General features: G+C 39.6%; 1 long non-coding RNA gene across 1 annotated transcript in view; it reads left to right on the forward strand.

Annotated features, from left to right (window-relative positions):
* The first annotated feature begins 377 nt into the window (after nucleotides 1-377).
* Nucleotides 378-12449, forward strand: part of LOC144266707 (uncharacterized) — a 38920-nt gene continuing 26848 nt past the window's right edge. Inside the window, exons 1-2 of the long non-coding RNA XR_013346494.1 lie at nucleotides 378-477; nucleotides 3982-4116. This is a non-coding gene — a long non-coding RNA (uncharacterized LOC144266707). The remainder of the gene's footprint in view (nucleotides 478-3981; nucleotides 4117-12449) is intronic.

A 12449-nucleotide genomic window follows, 5' to 3' on the forward strand; every position in this document is an offset into this window, starting at 1 on the left:
AAAAAGCTTTTGTGTAACTTAAATATCCCCTTCTGATATTTGTCCGTATTTTCTACTGATGAGAAGTGTTATAATAGTACATAAAACTTCAACTAATGCAATAGAAATAAAGAAATATCTCAGCTTTCAAAAGTGTTTAGTTGGTAAAGGTACCTGATCAAGAAATTTCTCATCCTGCTGACCAACCTGCTCCACTGAGTGGAAATGATGAGATGACTTGAAACCAGGCTAACTTACAGCCATTTAACTTATAGCGTAGGGGAGAGTCTGCTTGGAAGATGAAATTGCCATGAAAGCATAATGCCAATGTTTTCCCTAGACAGCCCTCCTCACTATAATCTGCAATGAAACTGACTGGCCTGTGTTTTGAACAACAAAGAGCATTTTGGGAGAGATTTGCATTCAAATGTGTTCTGCTCTACTGTGAAGCCACCACATGTCAAGGGGGCAGGAAGGATGAAGCTGAAACTTTGGAAGGTAATTCTGCAAAATAAAGGTTTGTTTTGAACATGCCACATGAACTTTAGTGTTCTGCGACTCCAGCTGTTAAACTGCGCAAAGCATTCCTTAAGATATATAGATACCCCCCCCAAAGGACAAAGACCATCCCACTTGCTCTTACAAAGTTTCCACTGTATAACTACAGTATAGAATGCACACTGAGAAGGACTTAAAATCTGGCCATGTAAAAGTTCTTGGCCCTCTTGGTGAGGGCAGTATAAGTATAGAGGAAAGGCAGAATTCAGATTGTAATGGATCAAGGATGTATTTAGTGGTGAATCAAAGGTGGAAAACAGATAGTGAGTTTTGTAGGAGTGAAAATCATTCAGGGTGGAAAAGTGGGATGATTTTTCCCCTCTCCATGGCTTTTAATTGTTCTTTATTTAGGGAATTTTCCATTGTGGTTAGTAGGAGTTTTTAAAAGCTGAATTAGGATTTCTGGATTTGATTCTGTGACTCTGTTTAATGCATTACGCTTATGGTCACAAACATCAATTTTATAGATTTTCTTTAACCATTGCTTCAGCATGAGATCTGTTAATGAGGTAGGATGACTTGAAAATGAATGTCTGGAATTCCTCATCCACTTCCACTGGTGATTTAAATGAAATATGGCTGATATACTGAAAAAGGTCCCTTCATGAGAATGCTATATGACACCCAGCCCATAAGTCATCTATACTTTCGGTGTTGTTTTGTTGGAGTTGAAAGCAAGCACAAAACTGAATTGCCTTCAGGGGATATTTGTGCCAGGTCAATACAGAGGTGATTGGTGGGTCAGCATAAAGCTGAGGCTCATTGTACTGAATCTGGCTCGAAGTCATGTATTACAGATTTTATCTTCCACTCTTGAGGGTCTGTCAACTCTTAAATATTCTAAGGACAGAAAAGAAAATTGAAAAGAGTTTGTTGCGCTAACATTAGAGAATGGCACTTTCTAATGATATGCTGATCAGAATAATTCCTCCACTGCACATACAGTGTAGACAAATGAAAAGTAAAGTTTATCTATAAGACTACAGTGGGGGATCTTTCTATGTCTTTGGTATCCTTTATGGAAATTGCTTTACAATGCCTAGTGAAGGAATGCCTGACTCCTTTCAACTGTCTTCCTTATATACTGGGTGGTGCAGCGATGGTTTTCCTGGTCAGCATTCTCACCCAGAATACTTCTTAGTTGTTAACTGCTACATAAGACAGCAAATTTAGCTACCAATGCATTAACTGGTTTAATCAGAATTATTGCAAACCTCTATCTCTTTGTGAGATGTAATTTCATCTGACTTATTTTTATAGCAGGAGGTCACAGAATAGAGTGACCAGATAGAAAGTGTGAAAAACTGGGACAGGGGGTGGGGGGTAATAGGCACCTATATAAGAAAAAGCCCCAAATTTCGGGGCTGTCCCTATAAAATTGGGACATCTGGTCACCCTATCACAGAACCTCAGATGACTTATTAAATAACTTTGCTTGCTGACAACAGCTTCACCCAAAAGTCTGGCCCTGCTGTCTGGCTATAAATAGTGCATCAGTGAACAGAGAGCAAACATTGTACTGTGAAATCCCTTGGTCCCTTTGCTCTATTGACACAATGATTAATTCTCTGTTTATAGAACATATTGTAATATCCATAGTGCACAAATATTTTTAATATTTTCCATGTGTTCAGAAGTACAAAGTTTTGCTTTGGCTATGCCTTGCTTCTTAACGTGGCTTTGCTAAGATTTTAAAAACATCTTTCTGTTTGTACAGAGATGTTGATTCCTAAGATTGCATGTCCCCAGTAAACATTTTGAAAAATATTCTATAACTGTAAGAGTATGCATTCAATCTAATATCAAAACATATGAGATCTAATTTTATTGCTACTTTCCATATTTTCCCTGAAATTAACATGGGTCAAGATCCACTCAGAACAAGACTGAGACCACCAAACTCATTCCACACAGTCCATGAACTGCTAACCACTGTCAGAGTGCTTTTTCAAAACGCTTACAGCATGAGCAGCCATAGTGCAAGTGTCCTCAAAATGATCATTTCCCAATGTCAGGACAATTTTCTAAGGAGCACATAGACACAAGGATATGCTCTTCATCTCTTTTCCTTTTTCTTCTTTCTTTCTCTGTCAGTCTGAAATTATGTGCACAAATGCCCTTTTTGGAGCTTGCATCAGTCTAAAACTTTGGAGCCAATAAACAATTTAAAAAATACCATTTTAAATACACAAACTAAACTAACATTGTGCCATCAACATGAAATTAGTTACTATTGCTAAGGAAAATATTGTATACATCAGATTAACTTAAAGATTATTTTAGCTATTATTGTTTGACCTCACTTTGACCCACTTTCTCAATTTTAATCATATATAATGCCCAAAGATCAACAGTTTGTGAATTTCAGGTTGTTTCTCAGTTGGCATTCATAATACAGGAGAACATATGAAGCAATCCAGCACCGTTTTTTATTTGTTTATTTTCCTGATTTTTAAATTAAAAACAAGGACATATACAAATTCCTTTTTTATCAGATATCTTCATTTAAACACTAAACTAGGAGAAAAATATATATTTGTTGCCAATTATTCATGGAAAGCAGAAGACTAGAAATATTTCAGATTTTTCTCATTGAGTGAGCAAGGTGCATAAATATAGTCTTACTGCCGTCATTAAAAGTCCCTTTTTAAAATAGTGCTATTAAAATTGTATATGACCTATCAATATATAGGGGGCACATGCATTTAATATCAAGAAAGTTCACAGCAGTGAGGTTGATTCAGATGAAGGGCACAAGAGACCATCAAATTATACAAAAAGAAAAGGGGTACTTGTGGCACCTTAGAGACTAACAAATTTATTTGAGCATAAGCTTTCGTGAGCTACAGCTCACTTCATCAGATGCATTCAGTGGAAAATACAGAGGAGAGATTTATATACATACATTTATATATGGTAATCCCCATTGTTTCATGTTCTCTATGTATATAAATCTCCCCACTGTATTTTCCACTGAATGCATTCGATGAAGTGAGCTGTAGCTCACGAAAGCTTATGCTCAAATAAATTTGTTAGTCTCTAAGGTGCCACAAGTACTCCTTTTCTTTTTGCGAATACAGCTAACATGGCTGCTACTCTGAAATCCATCAAATGATAGTTCACTCCCAAAAGAGCATTTCAAAACAGATCACTTTTGATTTTTAAGAACCTGAAGAGATTTGGAAATTCAGCTGTGAATAGCACCCGCATTTTGGATGCTATCCAAACTACAGAACCATATTTTGTTATGAAAAACTGGCCTGAACATCTCAGTAGGGTAGACTTTCCAGTGACAAAACTCCTTTCTTTAGGCATATTGGTACTTTCATTTTAAAGTCCCACCTGGAGTCAAGAAGTGCTTGCAGAATCTTGCAAAAACAGGGGAGGAAAATAAACCACTATTTTGTCTGTGACTAACAATTCTTTGCATGCCTTTACTGACAGTATGCTATGTGCACTCAGAGGATGTGGAGCCTCCCTGAAGTACAGATAAGCTGCACAATTCTCCATGGCAACATGAGGATGTGTGACATAAGGCCACGCAGGTCCTGCTGTTCTATCCAGAGTGCACTGAAGGAGGTAAGATATTGACTAGTAAGGAAACCATTAGTATTTAAATATTAATACCTCTAACTTTTTTTTTAAAAAAAAGGTACGGCTCTTACCCTCAACTCTGATGGGCTGACATTACTAACTTTAATTGACTGTGTATACCATTTAGCATTTTGTTCTTCAGTCAAATTTCCCTTGGGGAAGTTATCTGGCTGAACAAAAGAGAAAGAAAATGGAAACTGGTTGTTGCCAATACAGCTCTAAAACACTCTTATACTCCACCCGGAGAAAAGGCTTCTTTCATTAATTGCTGGAGGAAAAAGATAGTGGAATCGTTACAGGGTCCAAAATCTTGCCAAGTTCATTCAAGGAAGCTTTGACCTAAATAAGGCTTGGGTCATACTATTTCAACTTAAAAAACAAAACAAGCTATCACAGCTTTTTGAGAGCGTGCACTGTCCTTGCATCTGTTTTAGCATTTCAAAGCCAAATTTTCTATAGAGTTCTTAGGAAAGAGATTCCAAAGCTTAAGGTTAAGTCTTTATCAGAAGATGCCCAAGCATCAGAGTAAAAAGAAAAGGAGGACTTGTGGCACCTTAGAGACTAACAAATATATTTGAGCATAAGCTTTCGTGAGCTACAGCTCACTTCTTCAGATGCATTCTGTGGAAAATACAGTGGGGAGATTTATATAAATAGAGAACATGAAACAATGGGTGTTACCATACACACTGTAATGAGAGTGATCAGGTAAAGTGAGCTATTACCAGCAGAAAAGCGGGGGGGGGGGGGAGACTTTTTGTAGTGATAATCAAGGTGGGCCATTTCCAGCAGTTGACAAGAACGTCTGAGGAACGGGGGGGAAGAGCGGAGTGGTAAACATGGGGAAATAATTTTACTTTGTGTAATGACCCATCCACTCCCAGGCTTTATTCAAGTTAATTGTATCCAGTTTGCAAATTAATTCCAATTCAGCAGTCTCTCCTTGGAGTCTGTTTTTGAAGTTTTTTTGTTGAAGGATTGCCATCTTTAGGTCTGTAATCGAGTGACCAAAGAGACTGAAGTGTTCTCCGACTGGTTTTTGAATGTTATAATTCTTGACATTTGATTTGTGTCCATTTATTATTTTACGTAGAGACTGTCCAGTTTGGCCAATGAACATGGCAGAGGGGCATTGCTGGCACATGATTACATATATCACATCGGTAGATGTGCAGGTGAACGAGCCTCTGATAGGGTGGCTGATGTGATTAGGCCCTATGATGGTGTCCCCTGAATATTTATGTGGACACAGTTGGCAAGGGCTTTGATGCAAGGATAGGTTCCTGGGTTAGTGGTTCTGTTGTGTGGCGTGTGGTTGCTGATGAGTATTTGCTTCAGGTTGGGGGGCTGTCTGTAAGCAAGGACTGGCCTGTCTCCCAAGATCTGTGAGAGTGGTGGGTCATCCTTCAGGATAGCTTGTAGATTCTTGATGATGCGTTGGAGAGGTTGGGGGCCAAAGGTGATGGCTAGTGGCATTCTGTTATTTTCTTTGTTGGGCCTGTCCTGTAGTAGGTAACTTATGGGTACTCTCCTGGCTCTGTCAATCTGTTTCTTCACTTCAGCAGGTGGGTATTGTAGTTGTAAGAATGCTTGATAGAGATCTTGTAGGTGTTTGTCTCTGACTGAGGGGTTGGAGCAATGCGGTTGTATCGTAAAGCTTGGCTGTAGACAATGGATCGTGTGGTGTGGTCTGGATGAAAGCTGGAGGCATGTAGGTAGGCATAGCGGTCAGTAGGTTTCCGCAATAGAGTGGTGTTTATGTGACCATAGCTTATTAGCACCATAGTATCCAGGAAGTGGATCTCTTGTGTGGACTGGTCCAGGCTGAGGTTGATGGTGGGATGGAAATTGTTGAAATCATGGTGGAATTCCTCAAGGGCTTCTTTTCCATGGGTCCAGATGATGAAGATGTCATCAATGTAGCGCAAGAAGAGTAGGGGCATTAGGGGACGAGAGCTGAGGAAGCGTTGTTCTAAGTCAGCCATAAAAATGTTGGCATACTGTGGGGCCATGCGGGTACCCATAGCAGTGCTGCTGATTTGAAGGTATACATTGTCCCCAGATGTGAAATAGTTATGCGTGGGGACAAAGTCACAAATTTCAGCCACCAGGTTTGCTGTGACATTATCGGGGATACTGTTTCTGACCACTTGTAGTCCATCTTTGTGTGGAATGTTGGTGTAGAGGGCTTCTACATCCATAGTGGCTAGGATGGTGTTTTCAGGAAGATCACTGATGGATTGTAGTTTCCTCAGGAAGTCAGTGGTGTCTCGAAGATAGCTGGGAGTGCTGGTAGCGTAGGGCCTGAGGAGGGAGTCTACATAGCCAGACAATCCTGCTGTCAGGGTGCCAATGCCTGAGAAGATGCAGCGTCCAGGATTTCCAGGTTTATGGATCTTGGGTAGCAGATAGAATACCCCTGGTCGGGGTTCCAGGGCTGTGTCTGTGCGAATTTGTTCTTGTGCTTTTTCAGGGAGTCAACTGTGCAACTTCACATTAAAGGGTAATTCTCAAGGCAGTTAAGAGGAAGTCACTTAATAGAGCAAATGTATGTCTCCAACATAAGAGAAAGTCTAAATGCTTTGTGTTTGTTATATGAAATGTTGCAGGAACTTTACTACAGGAGATCTCACCTGATAAAGTTAGATTTAACAGTAAAGTGATATTGTGGTGACAAATTCTTACGCAATTAGATACCAAGGTAGAACATTTTGGCCTGTGACCACATGAAGAGTAGGATGCATGTGAGGATGGGATCTTATGTGGCACAGAAGGACGTATGGAAGATGTGTCATGGCTTATCTTTTAACTTGATCATTCCAAGCCCTTTGAGAGTCTTCAAACACACTGATTAACCGCAAGAGTTCTGATCTGATACATATACATGAATTGATTTGTAATCAGAATATATAAAGAAATTGAGTAATACTGTAGCATCAACAGACCCCAGCCGTCAGTGGGTGGGATCGAACCTGGGACCTTTGGAGCTTCGTGCATGAGATTTTATGGCATGAGCTAAAAGTCAACTACCTATTACCTAAGGCTCTTGAGCAGACTCTCTCTCTCACTCACTTTCAGTGGTCTCGGTGTCACTAGATGGGACAGAATACCACACCCAGGAGGTTTGCCTTTGGGAAGATGTGCCATTTCTCAGGTTGATTCTATAAGTACAAACAGTATTCTAGGTGAGGTCTAATTCCTCCAGTCATGCTACCTAGTAAGTGTTCTCTTTGTGGTTTTTCTTCTTTTGAGCACCCAGTGCTAGCTGCTGTCCTTAGAACTACTGAAAACTTGTTACTAAATGAAAAATCTTCTTGTTAAAGAACAGTTGGCATTTGACTGAATAAAGACATTGGCACTGTTGCCCTGGTGCCTAACTTGTAGGCAGATATAAGAAAACAAATATAGTTACTTTTTCAATAACTACATATTTTCCAAAATTTCCCCCTCCTCTGCCCTATAAATCAAGCGTGTCACTGAAGGGAGAGAGGAAGGAAAGGAGGATTCTAGTCTTCTAGTCCAAACCTAGTTTTTGTGTGTGGATCCCATGCAATGCTGCCATGTCTTTTGACTGGTGTCCTTTTGTAATGTGGTTTTTTCATTATCAGCATTCACAGACACTAATAATTCAGGGGATAAAACCTAATCAAGCACAGCTCTAAAATGCACCCACCGTCTTCCTTTTAAAGAAAAGGAGTACTTGTGGCACCTTAGAGACTAACAAATTTATTTGAGCATAAGCTTTCGTGAGCTACAGCCTACTTCATCGGAGTGGCTTTTTTTTCCACTGAATGCATCCAATGAAGTGAGCTGCAGCTCAAGAAAGCTCATGCTCAAATAAATTTGTTAGTCTCTAAGGTACCACAAGTACTCCTTTTCTTTTTGTGAATACAGACTAACATGGCTGCTACTCTGAAACCTGTCATTATGCAAGGCATCTTCCTTTTAGTGACTCTGAATGTACTGTTCCTGTGAGCGACAGTGAAGTGATTTTGGTGCAGTGACTCATTCTTCAGAAGCAAATTCTTTGCCATCTCAAATGCTGAGTCCTCCGAGAAACATCAGTAAGCTATGCAAAAAACAGTTTTTTCCATGAAAGTTTAATATTTTCAAAAAATTAAACTTTCTTCTGCCTTCTCCTGCAAAATTTGCTATAATAGATTCATTCACCTGTCAAGATTTCATACCAACTAAATCTGTCATTTCTGGCTGTGTGGTACTTCATTATTTACTGTACTCACTAATTAAGTGTCATCTGCAAACTTGGAAGTCTATGCTTTCCACATCACTATACAAATTATATTTGTGTAAATATTTCAAAGCTGGACCCTAACACAGACTTCTGTCATACTCCACTAATAACATTTTAGCTTGAATACTTTCCATTTATGACTATTCTACATGTAGCCAAATTTTGTTAAACACACCAGTTTTCTTTCTATCCCGTGACCTGAATCACAGATGAAGGTCATGAATCATTTAGGCTTACTATATAATATTTTCTGCTCATGTAAGTGTATTCTTTAAAGAAGAACATGTACTGCCATATTTTTGAAAAGGGTGTGTATTACTTTGCCAAGATATACAATTAATCTGTACAACCTGAAATGTAATTGTTTCCATCTATTGTTGTGTTTAACAAGCTCCCTGCTCATACTATCTTTTTCTTGCAGCTATTTCAAGTTGAAGTTCCTTCCATATTACTTAATCAGATCTGCCTGTGCATATGTGTATATGTTGTGATGGGGCAAGGCCAGATGGCTATAATAAAGTAATGGGAGACAGAAATATTAGCCTCAGGATACACAAATCCCTATTACCAGGATAAGAAAATGGCAGCTGCTCCAGGTCAATTAAGACACCTGAGGCCAATTAAGGTCTTTCCAGAAAGCAGGGAGGACAGTTAGGTTGATTGGGACACCTGAAGCCAATCAGGAGCTGGCTGAAACTAGTTAAAAGCCTCCCAGTTAGTCAGGTGGGTGCATGTGTCAGGAGCTGTAGGAGGAAGTTGCACTGTTGGAGAGACTGAGCCAGACAAACCATTATCAGGCACAAGGAAGGAGGCCCTGAGGTAAGGGTGAAGTGGATCTCAAGGAAGTGGGGGCTGCTGTGGGGAAGTGGCCGAGGGAATTATATGTGTCCTCGTTCTAAAAAGTCAGCTACCGTAGCTGATACTATTAGGGTCCCTGGGCTGGCGCCCGGAATAGAGGGTGGGCCCAGGCTCCCCACTTTGGCCCCTGATTAATCACTGAGACTGGGAGACCACAGTGACTGTGCAAGGAAGGGTAGCTTCTCCTCACCTCCTTTGCTGGCTTATGATGAAAATGGCTCAGTAGGCTGTGACCCTTGCCTCTAGAGAGAGAAGGGCTATGTGGAGGGTCACAGTGAGCCTCTGAGGCTAGCAAAATCTGCCAGGACCCATGGAGACAAGGACAAAGCTTTGTCACAATGTATAAGAGCATGCTTCCAGATTTAAAGACACCATTTGGAGCAAGTACAGCCAAGTTTGTTTCTAGAAAGATCCCTGTTCATAGTAAACTATAATTTCAAATTTTCAGATTGTAAAACTAATCCCCAGTGAGGTCTGATGGCTGCTTGGCTACAAGCCTGGAAGCTGTGGGTTTGAGTCTTTCTCAATTTCACATAGAAAGACTGCCTCTAGTCCATCCACCTGCAAATGGGTATATGATGTATTGGGTTAGGGGAGTCAAAGATGGTTGGACCTGGTGTTAGCCATGTCACTCCTTTCTGTACTGTTGGCTATGGAAATTGACATGAGACATCAGTTGAACATAGGGTGGGCTTTTCACTTTGAAGTATAACTCCCAATTCCTCTAAAACTAACTTCAGTGGAGATATTTCCATTCATACCAGCTGAGGATCTGGCCCATATGTTTTTTTCTTTCCAGCTTCTCCAAGAATGTGTACATTCTGACTGAGCAAAATTGCCCCCAAATGAATGCAGTATTACAGTTGGGGTTTTTTCTTGTTTATACCACTTTTTCTTGTATTGTAGTTTAGGAATGTTTTGGTTTTCCTAGCTACAATTTAACAATGCCTTTCTATTTTCATATTACTGCTAACTTAAATCTCTAACTCCATTTTCTTATTTTGAACCAGACACGTTAGTTCTTACAGAGGAGCAATGCATAGAGATCAAAAATCATAAATCACAGGTATGAACTTACACATTTGTGCATCAGTGAATATATTTCTGAGAGTTGTGCATATACATATGCATTACACATTGACTGAAGAGTCCAGCAAGCAGAGCACAAAGAAAATATTATAAAATCACGATATTTTTGACAGAACCTTATGAAGCAAGGGCTGCAGATGAAGTTTACTTAGGCCATTTAATAAGTTCAGTCTATATTAGTCACAAAAAAATCTTATGCCCGAAATGGATGAATCAGATAGTTATTTGCCATAAAATATATTACTAGAAATGCCTCAAATACTTTCTCAAGGACACACTGCACAAAGAACACAGATTTAATTATTTTTCCTGTAATAAGATTTGTTTACACTTCTAAGGTCTGTTTCCGTTAGAATGCTTGGTAAGTTCATTTTAGCCAAAAAATAGAAACCACTGTTGATAAGAAGAAAGCAGATTATTTCTGTGATGGGCTGGCTTGTTAAGTCAGGCCATATCATTGGCTATCTGAAGGCTGGATGAGAGGTAAAGTGACTCTTTGCTCTTCTAGTAATAAAATCATGTTATTGCTAAACACTGGGAGGTCGTGTTGCTCTATATTCACACCAAATATTATTCTGAGTTACTGAGGTGTTTGCATGAAATATGCTTTCTTGAGCAATTTTTTTTATCTGCAAAAAATACAGTACCATCCCCTTCAATGTCATTAGTCCTGTGACTGATTCCCACATCTGGGCTAATTGTGTATTTAGGAGAAGATTGTATCATTCTTAATGTCTTTACGCCTTAAGAATTGCCTTTGATTCAGTTGGTGAGTGAACAAGAGAGTTATTTTCCCAAATCGTGGTTCTAGGTGCTGCCTGTAGATATATGACCTTCTGGCATAATTATGACATCATTAAAATCTCAGAAAGCAACCACCACCAAAACCTGGCCTCAGAGAATTGAAGAATATACTTAGATTATAATGCAAGCCTGTTCTCAAAAGGTTGCCAGCCTTAGTTCCCCATCAAAGAGGCTTGGGCAAGGTTTGGAATGGATAAGAATCCAAATTTTGGGGTGCTCATCTGAGTGTAATCTCTAAACCCTTTGAGTTTCATCCATTATCATTTAATACAACGAATGTTTATGTCACCAACCATTAGTTGCACAACCATTAGTTGCATTGACAACCTAAATACAGGTGCCAACACCTTCATTCACTTCTCCTCCAATATATTGTTCCTGTTTCTGTTCAGCTGCACGCAGCAATGATGGTAAGCAGAATCCCTGTAACCACAGAAAAGTGGGTTGGGCCTTATCAATTGCTGAGTGACCTCTTTGGTTTCAATGATATTAGAGTGCTCCCTTCCATGTGGAACCTTAGACAGCTGTCTTTTTAGCCTGTGGCTACTAAGGCTACCTCTCTCCACAGCTGTGCTACGATTCATTTAATAACATATTACATACAATGCTCACTATTGTTTTAGCCCTACTCAAGAAAGGAGCCACTCAAAGTAACTAGTGACCTCATCAACAGAGTCTGTAACTTACAGTAAATAGAAATTCTCCAAAGCCATACTAGAAAAAAATAATTCAACAGACGTAAGAACCAAGATGAGAAGTGAAAACTCATTTGGATGCAGATGTGATCCCCAAAGACCTGTGAAGCTATTTGACCCTGCCCTGCACAGACTTTGCTTTTCATAAGTACATGGTTGCTTATTGTGTGTGGGAATTTAGGAAAAATTAAAAATCCTGGGCCAGTGCCTCAACTGCAACTGGCACAGCTTGGGGGAGCAGGGCAAAAGTGGCTTTACACACAGAAGCTAAAAAACTCAACAGAACAGAAAACAAACTACACATTTGAGGAAAGGAGCTGCCAGAGAGAAATGCAAGTATATCATATTTAGCATAAACAATGAAATTTCAAAGCCAACGAGGGGTTGATACACACAGTTCTCATTAGTTTCAATGGGAATCATACATCAGTACCCCCTAGGTGGCCTTTAAAATCTCAGCCAAAACACTAAAGTATTGCTACAAAACATATAGAGCCGTCATTCAACCATTTCAGATCGATCATAATAAACACAAATAAGAGAAAACACTTCCATAGGGACAGATTTGCAATGCAAACAGCATTTATGAGGGGTTTCATGTACCTTGTTCATATCAACCT

This window comes from Eretmochelys imbricata, chromosome 6 (genome assembly GCF_965152235.1).
Source record: "Eretmochelys imbricata isolate rEreImb1 chromosome 6, rEreImb1.hap1, whole genome shotgun sequence".
NCBI lineage: Eukaryota > Metazoa > Chordata > Testudines > Cheloniidae > Eretmochelys > Eretmochelys imbricata.